The sequence below is a fragment of the Notolabrus celidotus genome, chromosome 13 (genome assembly GCF_009762535.1).
Source record: "Notolabrus celidotus isolate fNotCel1 chromosome 13, fNotCel1.pri, whole genome shotgun sequence".
NCBI lineage: Eukaryota > Metazoa > Chordata > Actinopteri > Labriformes > Labridae > Notolabrus > Notolabrus celidotus.
The window spans coordinates 28,635,669-28,655,747 of NC_048284.1; the positions used below are offsets into that span (position 1 = coordinate 28,635,669).

At 41.7% G+C, this 20,079-nt stretch overlaps 1 protein-coding gene across 5 annotated transcripts in view; it reads right to left on the minus strand.

Moving 5' to 3' along the window:
• Positions 1-20,079, minus strand: part of LOC117824692 (heparan sulfate glucosamine 3-O-sulfotransferase 5) — a 147,731-nt gene that overhangs the window by 107,920 nt on the left and 19,732 nt on the right. For 3 of the 5 annotated variants that reach the window (XR_004633632.1, XR_004633631.1, XM_034700253.1), the window contains exon 2: positions 12,706-12,871. The gene's annotated coding sequence lies outside the window, so the exon portion shown is untranslated. Of the gene's footprint in view, positions 1-930; positions 1,248-12,676; positions 12,872-20,079 lie in introns of those variants that run through there. The other 2 variants (XR_004633630.1, XR_004633633.1) reach the window with 2 other exon arrangements.

Sequence of the window (20,079 nt, forward strand, 5' to 3'; positions counted from 1 at the left end):
GCAGAGTCTCTCTTTGTTGTTCTTTTTTCAAGTTTTTTTCACATCTGTTTAGTTCTCTTTGTATTTGGAGCCTGTCATGACTTTTAATGACTCATTTGTTGGCCATCGACACCAAACTGGCTACGTTTGCAGTGGTGTTTTTACTATTTTTGTTCCTGTTTGTGTCCGGAGATCCTGCGTGTATCCATGGTAAAATTGTTTACATACGAGATCAGCTGTTCATCCCGTAGCATGTTGATGCTAAACGATGCTGGGCCCCATGTTCCCTGCGAGCTGAGGAGGCAAGGATGACGAGCTGGTACTGAGGTGCAAGCTAAAAAAGACAACATTGACATGTCCTTCCACGCACCGTTATGGGGAATGTAAGATTTATCTACCATATGGTTGACGAGCTAACCCAGCACCAGAGGGAATACTGGCAGAGTAGCATCATGCTAACAGAGCTAACACCGGACACGAACGCCACATTGGAAGGATTACACCTGCTGTGGGCGGACAGGATACAGGAGAGCAAGACTGAACTAACTGGGGAAGAAGGCCAGCTCAGTCCTGGACCCTGTGAGGTGGTGGCTGGCAGGAGAATTATGGCCAAGCTTTTTTTTCTATATATATTCTTGTTGAAATTCTTGTAATGTGCACCTTTTTTGTTTGCTGCTGTAACTCCATGAATTTCCCCGTTGTGGGACGAATAAAGGAGTGTCTTATCTTATCTTATCTTAAGTTGCCAGGTATCAGTGTTACAGTCTGGTTGTTTGACTCTCTGTGTCAGCCCTGTGGTAGAGGAGCTGCTGTACCTGACTAGCTGGAGAGAACATGTGAAACAGATGGTAAAGATACTGTAAAAGTTCCACTAAAAGTATGTCCCAATTGAAGGCGGGTACTTTTAAGGGTCAGGATGTGGCTGCATGTTTTAATAGATAAAGGCAGGCCTCAGGTTGTCTGTGTAAGACACACCAGATTATTTTTATTTTCACTGATATGCTACTCGTCACATTTACTGATCACCATAGCACAACACAGAAAACAAGTAGCAGGAAGACACTTATGTATGGATATATAAGAGTATAAGAAGAAACATTAAGTTGAACTTCAACTTCTATCTGAGATGGATGGTAAAAAAAATAACTAGAGTGGCGGGTTGAAGAGGCATTATGAGCTGGTGCACACGCATGAGTCAATCCACAGTGCAGGAGACGTCATCAATCGTTGTTACAGTCTGAGGTTGATCCTGGAGTAGACTGAAGAAACTGCAGTAAGAGACAGGAGGGACAGGGATGACTCTGCTGCTTGTGCTGACTTTAAAGATGGAAAAAAAGGCTGAAATAATAATGGAAAGCCAATCTTTGCAGGGTAAAAGTTTTGATCAAAAATAATTAAGAGTTTTTCCCAAACTGAGGCCTGTCCCAAATAAAGGCCGGGTAAGTTTACAGACTGAAACAAATAAGAGCCTGAGCCGCTAAATGAAAAAGAAAGAAAGATTGAACTTGTGCTGCAGTGGAGAATCTATTATGTGAACAAAGAGTCTCAGTTAAAAAATGTCTCCTTTGTTTGTGTTTCTCTGTATACTCCTGACCAAACAGAGAGAGTGAAATGGACTTTATGTCAGACCAACAGTATTTGAGCTTCCTCTCTGATTGCTCATCTCCTCCTAAATAAGCCATCAGCCTGACTCAGCACTTTTCAGTCTGCTGGTGAGCGGCTCAGTCTGCGTGCACGAGGGTCCTGCTGCTTCGTCCCACACTCTCTTTAACAAAAAGCTATTTGAGGAGTTGTGGTGTCTGGCTCGTCTGCTTTGGGCTGCCAGATGGTCCAGCGTAAGAACTTTGAATTATTCAACCGTCCCTCAGCAGATTGAAGCTGTCATGCGTAAGACAACTTGGCTGGCCTCTTCCTGCGCCGGGGAACACCAGCAGACGAGCAAGTGCAGCTACTGCAGGTTATGCAACTCCACATTGAAATTTCAATGCACAATCCATGCCTGGCTCAAAATTCACTGCAGAATGATCGCTTTTTTCAGAACCGACTCAGAGTGTTACGTTTTCACAGAGAGGGATGAGAATCATAAATTATTCACCTGATCCAGCTTTTATGTGTGAATGCTGAGCTTACAGCGGCGCTGGCACATCTAGAAACAAGCAGTTAAGCTTTTTAATAGATACACAGTGTCTGTTTGTACCATTCTCTAATGCATCACATTAAGCAGAGTGTGTCAGACACAATTATGGAAATGACTAAAGTTGGACAAGTATGCGAGAAAAGCCATAAACCAAAACATTGTCATAAATTTTCTAAAGACATCATGTGGGTCCTCAGACATTTAATGTGCTACAATTACCATAGCAGCCATTAGTGATATTAGAGTGAAGCTTTACTGATGGCAGGGATCATGATTAGAGCCATAATTTAGCAGGATAACTCCTGTCACTTTAACTGAGCCAATGACACTATGAATACACGCCATTACCAAACAGGGCTGTATAATATATCACCACATTAAGGCTGATAAATGTTTCATATTTCACTTTCTCCTGGTGCCTACCTCATCTGCCTCAGAATAAAAGCAGACACACTCTGTCAAGGTTGAGTTGATGTGAACTGAATGACACGGACGTGGTTTTGTTTGCAGTCAAAGTGTGGGTGGGGGGTCTAATCCTTTCACAACAAGATGAAGAAATCCACTTCACGTGGAGGGCGCTGTGTGTCTACCTGAGTGTGTGTGCTGTAATCACCCTGAGAGCGGCCCATTAATCCGGTTGGGAGTTGGTGCTTTGATCTCTGGCTGAGTGGCTCTACAGGGAAGCTCTCCAGCTCACCTCCTCCACTGAGAATCACTCAGAAATAGAAAGGAGACTTCTTCTGTGAAATGGGTTAATAGCCGGTCTTCAGTCGAGAGGCCTGCTCTGCTCGTACACACTGCAGAGGAGTGAGGCTCATTTCCAATAAGTGGTTCAATTTCTGACGAGGGCCTCTTCACATGAGGGAAACAGAGCAGTTATGTGCTTGACAAAGCTACCTGTGTGACCAAAATTATCAATTTGAGATCCTTACAGTGTAATTGCAGAAGTGCTTTACTGCAAGTGTTGGCTAATTGCATCTGATTAAGGTTGTGTATGTGCACATACAGTCTGTGTTGATCACTGTTTGAGACTTGCGAGTCAGTAGACCACATGAATCATCGCATGATGCATAACACCACTTCTTTTTTACAGTAACCTTACATAAATGGAAAATAAATCACTCCTGATATCAACACAGTTACAAGCTGTGTTCGATCCACTCTGTTAATCATCACAAGATAAATGTACTTTATTGATGTTATGCACGTGGTGTCATGGCAGACAGAGTCACCGTCATTTGCACCAAGCAGCAGAAAGAACGTGGCACTGCCAGCGTCATTAGTCAGCCTGAATGCTGCAAAATCAACATTATAAGGGCCATCAAGGGGGGAAAAAACTGAGCCATAAGTTGAAGAGGAATATTCCAAGATTAAAGTCACAATTTGTGAAATTTTAAAGTTTTAAATCTGTCAGAAAAAAGCACTGAATGTTTATTAGAGAACCTCATTGTCTCTCACTTTTTTCACACCAGTCGTCACTGATGTGCTTCATGCCTGCCTTGCTCGACCACATTGTACTTTTAAATTAGTGTGTTAAAAAATGTAAAGACAGTCAACAAGTTCAACACCATAAGTGTAAATGCTGCTGCAGAGAAAGACCTCTCACTAGTGCTCATACTATAGTTGTTTATTAAGTTGTGCTCCTGCTGCAAATGGCACAGAAGTTGCTCCCTAAACAGAGACCCTTGACTCTGAGCATGCCTCTACTCACCAGCTCCCCACATTACAAACACAGTTCCTGTAGAGTTAGTTACAGCACCCTGAAGGCTACATCGCAGCTCTCTGTTGATTTATTGTTGAGTCTTCCCAATTCATCAGCAAAGTTCACGTTTATGAGAGCCTCTGTGTGCTGACTAAACAAGTGAGTCTTTAACTCACTGACAGGCCAAAGGATATTGAAATAAGATTAGATGGAGTAATCATATCTTGTTTTCATATTTATAACCTTCAGTTTGTGTTTTTATTTGCATTATTTGAGAGGACAGTTTGAGATGAAGGCAGGAAATAAGGTGAGAGACTGTGGATCAAATCCTGACAGGCCTGGGAATCGATCCTACAACCACTGCGACAGGGATTATAACCTCTGCGGGGTGCCTGCTCTACCAACTGAGCTAAAGCTGTGCCCTTGTTGTCTAAATGTTTTGAGCAGGATTGGGATAACTTTGATCCAAAAAGTCAAGATTATTCTGATCCCTGCAGAGAGCTGGATTCAGGCTTATAGGAACTATTTAAGGAAACTTTTAACCAGGTCAAGCATGAAGATGATGACTATGCTTTCTATTTTCCCTTTAATTGCTGAATCTCTGTAGGTTAAGTAGACACTAGTGTTTCTAAAAATAAAGGATCTTGCCAAAGCTAAATAATTCAGCAAACCTCTGGCAATGTCAAACTAAATGTTTCCTAAAACGTCACTGTGTAATTTGGATTTTGGCGCCCCCTGTAGACAAACTATGTAGTATCAAGTGATATCTGGAGCAATGGTAATCTAAATTTGGTAATCTTTAAATGTTTGGTTTGAAGCAGGTTAATCTCACCCAGTTTTTCCTTGGAAACCTAGGACAAAGTAAAAATGGATTATCTGATCCTGGCAGGGTTCCCACGCGTCCTGGAAAAACCTGGAAAACAGTTGACCTTTTTTCCAGTACTGGAAAACACCTGGAAAATGGGAGAAAAGTCAAATGTCCTGGAAAATCCCATATAGTCCTGGAAAATTATTCCAACATGGGACCTGGGACCCCTGGGGGTCCGCGAACCATAGCATGGGGGTCCGTGAAATAATTTGAATACATTTCTAATAAATTATAAAATTGTGCTGTGTCATTACAAAAACAGCATACACCATTGTTATGATACCATTTGGTGGCTCGAAGGGATATATGAATCTTGCTACTGTTAATTTTCTGAAAGCGTTTAAGATCAATTACTTGAAAAGTATAAATGCTGTCATGTTGAGTCCACAAGGAATGAAATGACCCTCTGTTTTAAAGTATACAAGTGGTATTTACTTGATTCAAATTGAAGTCTTATCTGTTTATCACTATGGTACAGGTCTGGAGTATTTACATTGATACGTTTTACAATACAAATAGTTCCAAGGGAAACTAAGAGTGCAAATGGTAGTAAGCATGTGCTTCAGTCATGGGAACTTCGGCTCTTTTCAGAGAGCCGGCTCTTCTGACTCGGCTCCCAAAGAAGAGCCGGCTCTTTCGACTCCCAAATGGCTCCTAATTTAGGATCTTTTGTAGCCGTATATTTTACCTTAACTTTGCAAAAATAATGGTTTGTGTTGAAAACCCTTTTACCTACGGTGTTTATATGATAAGCCTTATAATTGACCAATTTTGTGCATTTATTCTTTTACAAAACCATCTTACCCTGACCCTAGGGTTAGGTTATGATTAGGGTTGTGGTTAGGGTTAGGATTAGGGTTAGGGTTAGGATAGGGGTTAGGGTTAGGGTTAGGATTAGGGTTAGGGTTAGGGTAAGGGTTGGGATTAGGGTTAGGGTTGGGATTAGAGTTAGGATTAGGGTTGGGATTAGAGTCAGGGTCAGGGTCAGGGTTGTGGTTAGGGTTAGGGTTTGGATTAGGGTTAGGGTTAAGGTTAGGACTAGGGTTAAGGTTATGATCAGGGTTAGGGTTAGGATTAGGGTTAGGGTTGGGATTAGAGTTAGGGTTAGGGTTGTGGTTAGGGTTAGGGTTTGGATTAGGGTTAGGGTTAAGGTTAGGATTAGGGTTAAGGTTATGATTAGGGTTAGGAACGGGCTAGGATTAGGGTTAAGATTAGGGTTAGGGTTAGGGTTATGGTTAGGGTTATGATTAGGGTTAGGGTTGTGATCAGGGTTAGGGTTAGGGCTAGGATTAGGGTTAAGATTAGGGTTAGGGTTAGGGTTACGGTTATGATTAGGGTTAGGGTTATGATTAGGGTTAAGGTTATGATCAGGGTTAGGGTTAGGGCGAGGATTAGGGTTAGGGCCAGGATTAGGGTAAGGGTTTTGGTTAGGGTTAGGATAAGGATTAGTGTTAGGGTTAGGGTTGGGATTAGAGTTAGGGTTGGGATTAGAGTCAGGGTTAGGGTTGTGGTTAGGGTTAGGGTTTGGATTAGGGTTAGGGTTAAGGTTAGGACTAGGGTTAAGGTTATGATCAGGGTTAGGGTTGGGGCTAGGATTAGGGTTAGGGCTAGGATTAGGGTAAGGGTTTTGGTTAGGGTTAGGATAAGGATTAGGGTTAGGGTTGGGATTAGAGTTAGGGTTGTGGTTAGGGTTTGGATTAGGGTTGTGGTTAGGGTTTTGGATTAGGGTTAGGGTTAAGGTTAGGACTAGGGTTAAGGTTATGATTAGGGTTAGGGTTAGGAACGGGCTAGGATTAGGGTTAAGATTAGGGTTAGGGTTATGATTAGGGTTAGGGTTGTGATTAGGGTTAAGGTTAGGATTAGGGTTAGGGTTAGGATTAGGGTTAGGGTTTTGGTTAGGGTTAGGGTTAGGATTAGGGTTAGGGTTATTATTAGAGTTAGAATTTTGATTAGGGCTAGGGTTAGAACCAGAACTTAACTTAAGCAAACAGACCCAGAACCAAACTCAAGCAAACCCAACCAGAACCGAACCAGAACCGTACTAGAACCAAACCAGAACAGAACAGTACCAGAACAGTACCAGTACCAGAACCGAACCAGAACCAGAACAGAACCGTACCAGAACCGATCCAGAACCGAACTCAAGCAAACAGAACCAGAACCGAACCAGAACCGTACCAGAACCGAACCGTACCAGAACCGAAGCAGAACCAGAACAGAACAGTACCAGAACAGAACCATACCAGTACCTAACTAGAACCGAACTCAAGCAAACAGAACCAGGACCAAACCAGACCCAAACCAGAACCGAACCAGAACAATACAAGAACCGAACCAGAACACTACCAGAACCGAACCAGAACCGAACACAAGCAAACAGAACCAGAACCAAACCAGACCCGAACCAGACCCGAACCAGAACCGAACCAGAACCATACAAGAACCGAACCAGAACCGGAACCGAATCGTACCGGAACCGAATCGTACCAGAACCGAACCAGAACCGAACCAGAACCGAACCAGAACCGAACCAGAACCGAACCGAACCACAACCAAACTCAAGCAAACAGAACCAGAACCAGAAGCAAACTTCAGCAAACAGAACCAGAACCAAACTTAAGCAAACCGAACCAGAACCAGAACCAAACTCGAGAAAACACAACCAGAACCAAACTCATGCAAACAGAACCAAACTGGAGCAAACATTATTAACGTCCTCAGGTTGGCATTGAGAAAAATCAGATGCCTCAGCTTGGATGAGATGATCCGATTTCTCCTCCCAGTGAGTATTTGCCGTTCTTCAAGAAGACTCTCTCTGAAGGAACAGATGTAGCCAGGATACACAGCCTCCCCTCCATCACCTGTATCCTATCTCCTCACATGTGATTGGCCACATGGCCGCCATGCTGACCAATCAAAACAAAGTTCTGCTGTGAGCAGAGCTGGGGCTGAGCACTGTGAGAGTTAAGCAGCGAAAGGAAAAAACTGGGAGCCGGCTCTCTCTCGATGCAAGCCGGCTCTTCTGATTCACTATAAAGCGTCGGCTCTCAGAGCCGCAGCTTTTGATCATGACACATCACTAATGTGCTTAATCTGTGTTACAATTATGAGGGGGCCTTGGACAATTTTCGCGCCTGTAAGGGGTCCCTGGCTCCAAAAAGTTTGAGAACCCCTGCTCTAGCAAGTAGGAGTGTAAACTCCCGATAGTGAAAACAAACGGAACAAAAAGAGCGACACAGCTGCACAGAAACTCCACGTTGTAGACATCGCTGATCATAATAGACATCCCCATGCAGGAAGACAGTTTACATTTTTTTAAATCTTTGAGAGATCTTCAAATACAGAGTGCGCCTTTACACTGGTGAGATTTTTTCAGTTTACGGTAACTCAAATAAAAAAACGTGACATTTGCTTTGTTTTATATTGACCACTTAGCAGGATGAATATCATGATTAAGCAGGTATTTTTTGAGTCTGAGTTGGTCTTGAGAAACATTTGTGGCCATTTTTGTCATTCAGTTCTATTTAGGTCATTAAAGCACTGATCCTCTGATCATTATTATTATTTAATTATTTCAGTAAGGCAGCTTCATGATTCCTTTGCTGGCTCTTTTGTTTTTTTCTTAGCTCATTTTATATTTTTTGAGAAAAGAGAAAGCTGAGATGTTGCCCATCATTGTTACTTGGTTGCACTAATAAAGTGAAGGGCTGTACATCTGTGGTTGCATTATTCTATTATAAATTTGCCATCATTTTTAAGTATGCAAGAGATGATTTCATTGATAGCCATAGACTACATGTCTTTCAATGTAGACTTCCACTGAGGGAACATATTAGACTATTTAGGAACTAAATTAGGAACTAAATTTAGACTGTCATACCAGCTTGATCATCAATGAAAATGTCCTGGAAAATGATCTCTGGAAAAGAGTGGTAACCCTGCCTGGATAGCAGAAAAGTAGATTTCCTAATCTGGATTAAGATTGCTAAATGTGGTGTGACTAGAAATATTTTTGTTCAGCTTTTACTGTTCTGCTGTCTCATTAAAAAAATAATGAAAGCTGAAATGGTTATTTTAAATTCAGATTATCTTTCTGCTTTGGGGACTTAAAACGCTATACCAGTGTGTTGTATATAGATGCTGGTGAAACATACACATCCTGACACTGCCATGCAGAAGAGGCTGCATGTGTCAGAGAGGAGAGGCTGTGCTGGGCTCCTGCAGACACAGAGGAAGGCCATGCTGTAAATATTCATGACGGAGCTGTCAGCGTGCCGGGCCTCTCTGCTGGCTCCTGTCACTCCATTGATCTCTCATACATGGCATTCACGTCCAGTGACCGCCCGGCCTCACCTCAATCATGTGGGAAGAGGTGCCCTTTATTCAACCTGCTCCATGGGTACGCATGCCGATCATCCTCAGAGTTCCAGCATTTTTACAGAACCATCATGAAACATCCGGATGTCAAGGTCTCAAAGATCCGTCCTTTGTTTCAGTCTGTGTAAGTTAGAAGTTATAGAGCTACATTTTGATGTCACTATCATCTTAAATCTGCCATGATTCTGTCTTTTATAAACCTCAGCTAAGAACTCAAATCTCTTTGTCTGTTAAACTTTTCAAAAGGTTTAGCTGTAAAATTCAGACATTTGTATGCATGTGTTCCTGTACAGTAAGTTCACTTATCCTCCTGCATGTCTTTCACCATCTGATCATAACTCATTACCAAGCAGCTCATGTAGCAAGTGAGGCTTACTTCACATCTGTTGGTTGGTCATTGATTGATGTAGAACAGAAGATATTAGTGATTCTGTTAGATGGAGCTCATGTGTTTCCCTTTGGCTGCAGGAATAAGGGCCTGTGCACACTAACAGCTTTTTTGCATTGACAGCGCCCATGACATCATGGTGCTTCCCACCAGTTTGCGTTGTTGCTTGGTCACGAAAGTTGAACTTAGACACTTCTGCTCCCCTCAGTTAGGGTTGCCAACTTTCTCACTACTACATAAGGGACAAGTGCACGGTGCCATGGGGGTGTGAGCATGATGTGTGAATTCAGCGTATATTCTGATTCTGATTCAACTGGAACTGTAGAAAGTGTGTATATTCCCTTTAATCCTTACTGTATCATTAATTAACCTCATATGAATAAACCTAAAAGAAACCACAATTTGACTCTTTACATCAAAAAACAGGCAAAAGACAAATTAAATGAAAAAGAGGAGTATGACTTACCAAATTTACTTTTTCCATTGATACTTTTTGCTACTCTTGACTGACTCAAGCAGTCTTTTGTCCTTTTACACAGCCAGAGAGAAGTCCTTACATGACAAGTCGCAGTTTACAGATATTTGAAGTTCACTTTTGATCAGCTCTGTGCTGCATCTGTTTCTTATGTCTGACCATTTAATGTCCATCAGGGAGTAAATTCTCTTCGCACATTTGCGCTGTGGAAAACTGATGCGCGTGAGGGGGCCTGTGATTGGATGACAGGCGGTGTGACTAGCACATGATCTGCCACTGCCATTTTATCTGATCTAGGATCTGTAGAGTGCAGTCTGCTGTATTTACAGGAGTTAATAGTCAATATACGGGACAATTAAGGTCCCATATGAAACAAACCAATTTAGCCCAATATACGGGATGTCCCGGCTAATACAGGACAGTTGGCTACCCTACACTCAGTATTGACTGTTAAGTCAATTTTAATTTTCTCTGAAAGCTTGATATTTGTTTTTATTTGAGGACATTTTTCAAACAACATATAAAAACATTGTAAAGGCTTTGTGCCCTTGCGTCAGTGGCAGCTCAAACCTGTAAATTGAAAACATTAGGATTCGTCTCTACTCCACATTTGTTGTTGACAAAGTTGACATCAGATGTCCTGCCCCTTCTCTACCCCTTTTCGACCTGCGCAAACCTGGTTCTAGTTCAGGTCTGGTGCTTGCACTGGTTTGGAGCTGGTTCAACTTGCAAACAAACTCAGAACCACTTTGTTTTTCCACCCGCTCAAGCCCATTGAAGAGCCACATCATGACGTCACTTCTACATGACTGCTTTTCCCAGCAGCGCTAGCACAAACTTTCCCTCAAAATAACAATGATGGAGGACAACGTACCATGCCTGCTGGTGTTGCTCCAGGCTTTTGTAATCACACGAGGTCTTGAGGAGAACTTATCCAAATTTACCAACACTACTGTGCTACTCGTCGTGCTTTACATGGATGGCGACTTCACCCCTCGCCCCTGACGTAAGCAGTTCACAGTTCACAGTTCTAGAGCAGCAAATAGTTCTGCTCTGGAACCTGTTTTCCTGGCAGGGAGCCGGTTCTCTCGCAGTTGAAACACAAAAAAATGGTTCTCAATTGAGCACTGGCTCTGAACCAGCCCTGAAACTGCCTCGGTGGAAAAGAGGTACTTGGTGCTGATAGATACAGTCAGCATTGTGTCATAGTTTGGGGCGATGAGTATATGTCGGGAAAAAGAACTTCCTTCCTGCTTTCAATAATGTGAACGCACAGATTTTAAACTTTGATGCTAATGCTAACAAGCTGTCATTACCTAAATTGAGTCATTACTGTGAATAATGTGGATATTTTGTCCCTCACCCTGAAGTGTCTCTGTTCAGAACTGTAAAGTTTGTCAGAGAGAAGTAACTCATCCAGCAGGAGGAGTTTTTGTTCTTTAGATAATTTTCTTTTGAAATTATGTTTTGTCCTCATATCTGATACTGGATCAGGATTATCAAACAGACGTACGTTTTCTGTTGAGGTTTAGGATGGAGAAACTCTACAACCAGGGCTCTGCTAGCTAAAGGAGTTAAATGTCTATGAACAGGATTTAATGTTTATGTCGGCATGTGAATGCTTCCCTGCTCTTTGAGGACTAAAGGGTTAAACCGTGTGCATATTTACGATATTCAGACAATTATTGGGTCACATGAGCTCACATCATGACACCAGGGTGTGACGGGTAACGTTAAACCGGTGCGTCTGCTCACCTTTGTAAGCTAACAAACAGTCATAAATCAGATTTTAAGTTTAGTTGTTGTTAAGTTTCAGTTCACAATCTGACGTAGCTACAAATCCACACATTACTTCATCACTAAAATATGATTTAAAAGAAGATTTATATTCAACAAAAGAGATACATCTTTATCACATTGGGTGATGGTGCTCATGGGAAATGTAGTTGTAATCTAAGAAAAACACTACAGATTTCATCCAAAGGGAGTGCCAGAATCAACACAACATGAAAACTCATCACTGAGCCACAGTTTGACTTGAATTCTGTGCTGTCGGCTGTCCTTTTAGTGTTGTTCCTGTCTCTCAACCATTTCTTTACTGAGTATAAGTGCTGCTGTAAGAACAGAATCTGGGTCTTACATTAAAAGCGTTACACAGTGTTGTAATACTGCAGTTCTCAGGGTTGATTAAACAGGCTCCTCACATGTAACCGGATCCTGCCTTATGATTTCAGCGGAGGATTCCCCGAGGCACTAAAACAACCTCCTGTAATGTCTGTTCTAGTCTTTCACACATAATTCATGATATCTGTTCAATCTTGTACTGTAAATAGAAAGACAAATGTGCAGTCCCTGAGGGGAGAACGGGAGGATTTGATCAGGATGAATTTTAAAACCTCGTCATGTCTGCAGAAAATGTTTCATCTCTGTTTCTAAAGACCCTGAAGGCACTGCAGAACATCTCCACTCCCTGCAGCCGGAGGAGAGCAGATCCATGGTGATATCAGTGAGTCATGTTTGCATGGAGCTTTTGCAGATTTATACTTTAATAAGACGCAGCGCTGAGTGTACCGTCAGTACTGTATGTAACTACGTTTCCCTGCTCATGGATATTGATCTCCTGTGCTCTGCAGTGCTTTTCTCACGTAATAATTACCCAACCTCACATCATAACTGCTTTCATAAGACCCTTTTCCAATGTGTCTTCAGAAGAACAATCAATATGTTCATAAGAGAGAAGCTGTACGTACACAATATGAAGATACACACTCTGCTGTACCTTTTTGGATTCAGTGTGCAGAAGCAGAGGAGCACGATTCACTGCATACATCCTGATGTTCCTCCACAGACCCCGCTGGCCCCTGTTCTGGTCATGCTTCATGAACCCTGGCTGATATACAGGTGGATCTCAGAGATGGGGGGGCCTGGCAGACAGGGAGCATGGCCTGTTTGCAGAGAGGAAGAAGAAATCTGTCATTATCCTCTGCGAGCCATTCCCCTCACGCTGCCTGGAACTGACTGTTAATTGCCCTGAGGATTGGTCCAAACAGAGACGCTGAGAGGAAACATCACTGACTGAGCTGGGTGTGGACATGTTTTCCTGTGGATTAGAAGGCATCATCTTTTCTTTATGAAACAAATATCATTTCCCACTGGGTGTTGTTACTGTAGAGAAGACACTAAAAAGTGATTTATTGTGAGAATTATTTATCTTTCCTGCTGTATCCAGCTAGAGCCTGCAATACAAGCTACACTATCAGTCAAATGTCACAGAGAACAGACGTTTATGACTAAACCTCAGGGAGAGAAATGATGCCAATGCATGAGTGCCAAAACTGCAGGTTCTCTGGGGACTGAGGCTGGCTCCAGACAAAACTGCCCACCTCTAAAGCACAGTTAAAACATGTTGAAAGCCTTCTGCTAGAAAAAAATCTGTGTTGGCCCGTCTGAATTAATTACAAGTGGTTGAATTTTAGTACAACTCACATTTTAATTACTGTATTTACCCAAATCTTACATTTGGGGTCTTCATTTTTCAATGCCAGTTTGTAACTGAGGCCAGCCTTCACTCACAACCACAGCACCAAGGGGATGAAACATGGAGAGACACAGTGATCGTCCGGAACAAAGTGACTCTATAGTAGGTGGAGTTATTCACCAACTGAGGTGGAACTATGATGCTGATTTTAAGATCATGGTTATCAATGCAGCAGTGGCATTAAACAGCTGTCACTGACCTGAAATATGAAGCTTCAGGTTGTAATGTCTGAAGATGGACAGCCCAAAAAGATTGTCTAAAAATGCTAACGATCACAGAAAATGCACCTGTCATATGATATAAACATCATCAGCCCCGCCCACTGACCTGCAATGAATAAATCTGAACATTCCTTACTGTGTTCTGGGATTTGAACAGAATGGGAGAAACTTCAGTTCCATGGGCGAGTTTAAAGTGGACTGGTACATTCTGGTACACAGTGCCACCATTTCTAAAGCCAACCCCTTGGTGTACCGGGGATTTCTTGGCGTACTTGGACTCTAAACCAGCTAACAGTACCCTTTCCAGTCTTCTCCATAAAACAGTTTGTCTGCCGAGACATAATAGCACCTAAAATACCCATGGTGCATGTGGTGCTTGCATCCTTTCTTGGGGTGGCATGATGCTCACTTTTCTGTCTTCAGAAAAGAATCAGGATCAATCGGTTTCAACAATACATGCAAAAACAAGAGGACAACAGTGAAAACATCCTTACAAAAAGAGACAACAACTCGATAAACAGTTAACAAGCTACGAATACTGAAGCTATGCTAATCTGAAATACACAAAACCAGAAAACACATGCAAAAGAAAGGCACGACAACAGAAGTGCTGCAGGCCTGCAGGGGGCGCTCAGTGGAACTCTGTTTAGGGCTTAATTACTGACAGGAAGTGAGGAAGACATGGAAGTGATCTTAACTATTAGACCACATAACAATAGATACAGTACCTCCAGAGAGGAGCGTCTTTGAGGATCAATGCTTTAACTAAGAAACAGTTTTTGATGGTCAGCTAATTCAGCTAAAGTAACAGCTTTTACATGTGGTTACAAAGTTAGCTAAGAATTGCTCAGTTAGCCTTGTATCTAGTGCTACCATTAGCTGACCTTGCCTGGCATCAGGCTCTGAACACAGAGTGTGTTAGCTATAGCGCTAAATTAGCCCTGCAGCTCATATAGCTTTAAATACAGTGTAACAGGGTAAAAACAACTCATGTCATCATCAAACTGCTCCACTGGACGCCCCCTACAGGCCTGCAGTTCTTCCACTGACATGCTTTGACTTGCAGCATTGATCTTTTACATTTGTTTTTCTGTGTTTGTGTGTTTTGAGATTTAAATCATTTGTGTGTTTTTACCATGTGAGCTGTTAATGCAGATGTGTTGGTGTTTTGCATGTTCTTTTATTAGCAGTGTGTTTCCATTGTTGCATCTGTTTTGGACTTGTGCTTGTGTTGATGAAGCGCCATCATTTCTGAATGTGCAGTGTTGCTGCTGATGAATTCTCTCTGTACGTAGTGTGAGGTAAAGTGTTTGAGTGAGTTTCATAACAGTGAATAGATGTATTGATTTTTAGTAAATTGTCGTGTCCAGCTTTCAGACTCTCTATGAGCACCTTGATCTGCCTTTTTGTAGTGACAGGTTTTGCCGATGCTGTAATTTCAGTGCTAGGTGAGTTTCTTTTATAAGCCCTCAGGGGTTTCAGTCATCCCACCTGTACATTTTTTACCTAGACGTCTATTTCTCTCTCGTTTTAAACTTTTTTTTTTTTTTGCACTGTAGAGTAAAGAAAGGAGAAGGATGGATCAAGGTAGTCAGGCCTTTGCATATCAGTTTGCCTTATCAGCCACAGTAGAAACCAACCATACTCCATCCTGACAAACTGAATGAAGTGACTTCAGCATGATTAGAGTTAGCATTTGTTTCATATAGATATAGCAGCGTTTGATCAGGGCTTTGCAGCTTTTTATTCCAACATTCAGCAGACACATAATCTCTTTCTTCTCTCAATCAGACGATATCGCAGATTAAGAAATTCGTGGTAAGTCTAACTTTGATATAAAAATACATCCTGCTTATAGTCCTGTCTGAACTACATGATGTTAGCATAGCATCAACACAGAAGCCTGCTTCTTGTAGCTCTCCAAAGAGTGTGTGAAATCCACACTGTCACTCTAATCCAAGCATGTCACGTTTTCCTGCTGATCAGGCAGAAAAGTCGCTTTTTAATCATTTGTTTCACATGTAGTGCTAACTTTATAACCAGTGTTTCATTGGTATATCAGTATTTCAGTGCTACACAGTAAAACAGGGTTATTTAAGGCCTGGTGCAGCAAAATGAGCCGGGCTCAGAGCTGAGCACATAGAAACTTAATGGAGTAGAGCAGCTCAGATCAGGAAAAAGAAAGATGGCTGTGCAGCAAATCCATCTGCAGGAGGGAAAAAGAGCAGTGAGTGTGTGTCTGAGTCAAACCAGGTCAGAGGATGAGAAGACAAAGTTTAGAGAGGAAGACGCCTGCCTTCAGGAAAGAGGGCTGCAAATACTCTGGAGGAGTTTTATTCATTCTTTATTGTTTGAAGGGCTAAGATTAAGTTTTCCATTTTTAATGTACACAAATTAAACTTTCATGAAGATCAAACATGCACTGTTCTGAGTGTTTGTCATTCTCAGCGTTTACTCACATGAAATCCGGCAGCTCGGAATGTAGTTTCTCACATTTTTGGTGAGATGACAGCTTAAGTTATTTTACTTAATGTAGATGTTGTTTAAGCAGTGAGGGGAAAGACCCAGATAATTATATTCTATTTAAATGATATATAATAATACTATTTAAGAGTGGTACTATTAAAGAGCAATGTGTACATCATGTTATAGAATAATACGTATATCATGCTTCTGTATTATTATAACTGTTGTATTAATGTGTCTTACATTTGTTTTCCAATGCTCTCCTCAACTTCCTGTTACCACATGTTAATAAAAAATACAGCTTTGATTTTTATAAACATTAAAACTCAGGCAAGGTTATTCAAGAAGAAGTCATAAATCGCATGTAGGTAAATATTTCTTGCTGTTCGGTGAATGAGATGTTCAGTAGTTTAGCCGTAGGTTAAAACTTGCAAATAACTCTACATATCACTATCCTATCCTAAAATCACCTCAGTCAGTCCCAAGGCGATACACCCAAACACCTGGAAACAACAACAGCAGCTACTGAGCGAGGAATCCGTCAGATTCCGTTACTGTCAGACACAAAGTTAAACCCATGAGCAGGTTTGTTCCTGCAGGGCAGACACACAGGAGAGACAGATCTTAAGTCAGACACACTGTACACTTCAGAGCAGAGGTTGTCTGTAAATTTGGGAACACAGCTGATAACACTGCAGCACTGATGCCACGTTAAACTCTAGTAATAAAATAATAATAATACATTTTATTTTGGGCACCTTTCTAATCACATAATCTGGGTGCTGAGGAGCTGAAGGCTCGGGCACCCATGGTACTGAGGCGTGACGGTGGAATTGTTAGTAGTCCAGCAGAGGTTGAGCGGAGGGAGCTGGAGGGAGTGTATTCATACTCTGACGGTGTGTAGCTTCTTTGTTATGATTGAAAACATGCTTACCAGATGGTAAAGAGTATGTTTTTCTACCAACTTTTCACTGCATGGAAGAAAGTACAAAGAAATCATCACCAAAATTTGAACCTGATTAAATATACAATGTCCTATACTTCATTTCAGGTCAGAAACAGAATAATTAATGAATAAGGGAAAAATAAAAACATTAAACTCATGTCAAAATGAGTCGTCTTTATTTAGATTGCATGTATCCACCTAGTTTACTGCAAGATTGGACTGATTATGTAAGTTGTGTGTGAGTTAGTAATTTTTTGTTTATGTGAATAACTTTTGGACGTGCATGACGATGTCTTCAGAGTCTTCATATTAGCAAAGCCTCTGCCTGTAAAGATAGAGACAGTACATAGAGCACCTTTTAAAGGTTGAAACACTTCCTTGAATAAGTGACTCCATCACTGAGGCTTCATTTAAATCTAGACAACTGTGACACACTGTGTTTGGTACGTGGCACAATGAGCTTGTGTCCACTGTAGCTGTAACGTGGATGTGAGGTGTGGAGGAGGAGAAAGAACTCGCCCTTCTGGGAGGTGGAAAGTCCATGTCATCGTTCAGCTTTTCCTCCTCTCTGCACTTTGTTGATTCACTTTGTCTCAGAAAGTTTCTACTAAGTGTTCTTCTGGTTGTGAAGGAAAGTCACCGCTATGTTCTACTCCCAAAGAAGGTACCAGAAAACTGGTGGAACCTTTTATGTTCTAGGGACAACAGACATAACATAGCTGTTTGTGCTCATCGCTTCACCTATGACTCCTTTGTCAACAAAGACCAGAACCAGCTGGATTCTTGTCTCTTCTTGTCTGTTACTAATAATAATAATAATAATAATTGATAGGACTGGGTACTGGGTACTCAAAGTCTCTTTACAAAAAAGAGAGAAATAAAGCAAACAAATAAAACAGAAAAAAGACAGAGGTGGGGCAGGAGTAGATGTTATGTGTTGTAGGGTTTTTTGTACAGGAAGGTCTTGAGGTGGTTTTTAAATGAGGGAAGAGAGTCATTGTTGCAGATGTGTGGAGGGAGAGAGTTCCAGAGAGTCGGGGCAGCTATGGCAAAGGCTCTATCCCCAAGGTGATGGAGGGACAGGAGATTGGCATCTGATGATCTCAGGCGGCGAGATGGAGAGTGACGTTTGAGGAGGTCGGTCAGGTATGAGGGGGCGAGGTTATTGAGGGCTCTGTAGGTGAACAGGATCTTGAATTGGATTCGGTGCTGTATGGGGAGCCAGTGAAGGTGCTGAAGGACGGGTGTGATGTGGGCTCTGGAGCGGGAGTGGGTGAGTAACCGGGCAGCAGAGTTCTGGACATATCTGAGTTTTTTGGAGGTCATTGGAGGGAAGGCCATGAAAGAATGCTGCTGCAATAGTCCAGCCTGGAGGTTACTAAAACCTGGGGCTTTTGGTAATGTTGAAATGGCCAACAGCTAACACCAATAATGGGAAGCTAACGGCCTCAAACGTTTTCTGTGATGGTATAACTCTCACGTCGTTTGATGACAAAGCTGTGTCTCTCTTTATATCACTGTAAAAGCAGCACAAACCAAACATATCCGGTAGAGGATGAATAGTGCTGAAATTAGAGTTTTCCAAGACACCAGTAGAGGATAAATACAGACTTATTTGAGCTGCAAATCATGCAGCTTGTCTTATTTTCTCTTTAATTATTACCATTACCCTTGAATAAAGCTGCTTTAAAGTGATGGATGAAAAAAATAGCTGAGCACGAATTATTTCTTATTCGATTACTCGATCAATCACCAGAATAATCAATAGAACACTCGATTACTTAAGTATTCAATCACTGCAGCGCTTTAGTATTGTTTTACAGTCAGATGATGAAAATCTTCACCCTGAAGGTTTCTTCTTCTTCCAGCCTCTGAATCTGTGAATTTTAACTAAACAGAAACATGTCGCACTTTAATGACTGAAACAATTTTGAGTCAGCAGAGAGGAAACAAGGAATTTTGGCTCGTAATGAAAGAACGGTGAAATGAAGAAGCCTGGCATGTGGCTGCAGGGATATTTGCTTCCAAATAGGATCCTAAATAAGAGTCTTAGCAGGGTGTCATTTTGATTTATGGATGTCAAACACACGCTAATAAGTTACGGCTTTGGTGAGTTCACGTTGCCAAGATCCCATCTTCCATATCCCGTGTCTTTCAACAGGGGATTTCAGCTCAATGGCTTTAATAACATGCATGAATGAGTTGACTTTTTTCAGATAGAAATTTGTTGCAGTGATTTTTTTTCCCCTCCCCTTTCTGCTATTAGAAAGCAATCAATGGCCAATTGCCTTTTTTAATGCTTTTCTCTGCAGGATCTTGGTGAAAGTCAGTAACACTTCAAGGTATCCGCCTCAACTTCCTCCTCGACTGCCCCTTCATTCCCACTCAGAAGTGGGTACAAATAATAAAGATAATGTCCACTGAGTAATGATTTCCCATTTTCTCCCTCCTTGTACCCCGTTATTAGTTAGATCAGTACGGCAGTGAAAATTAATTTTCTTTTCACTTAGAGGGGACATTACCATGATTAATTCCTGCATGGAGTGGAGGAAACGGGAGGTTAGCTTCAGTATGAGGAGTGAAATCAATTTACTGTGATGTGAGAAGAGTGGGAGAATGTGGGGCATAAACAAGTATGAAATTACCCTCTCTGTCTTCTGCTCTAATAAGGAGAGAGCATCATTTGGCATAGGCCTTTGTACCGGGAATGTGACCCTCTGTGGCCTTCACTGGGATGAAAGGAACTTGGAAATGAATTTCTTTCTCTATCTATCGTCAATTATTTCAACATCACACACACACCACTTGTGTGGCCGGAAACTGGAAAATCAGTTATAACCAAAGACTCTTAAAAAAGTTCAATTCAGCGCAGTGTCAGGTTAGACTTCCAGTAAAAAGAAGCTGCATGTTTTAACGACTCTGACTCTGCTGGCCTCTCATGAACTCATTAAAACCACCAAGTTTGCTGACACACAGCCTAAA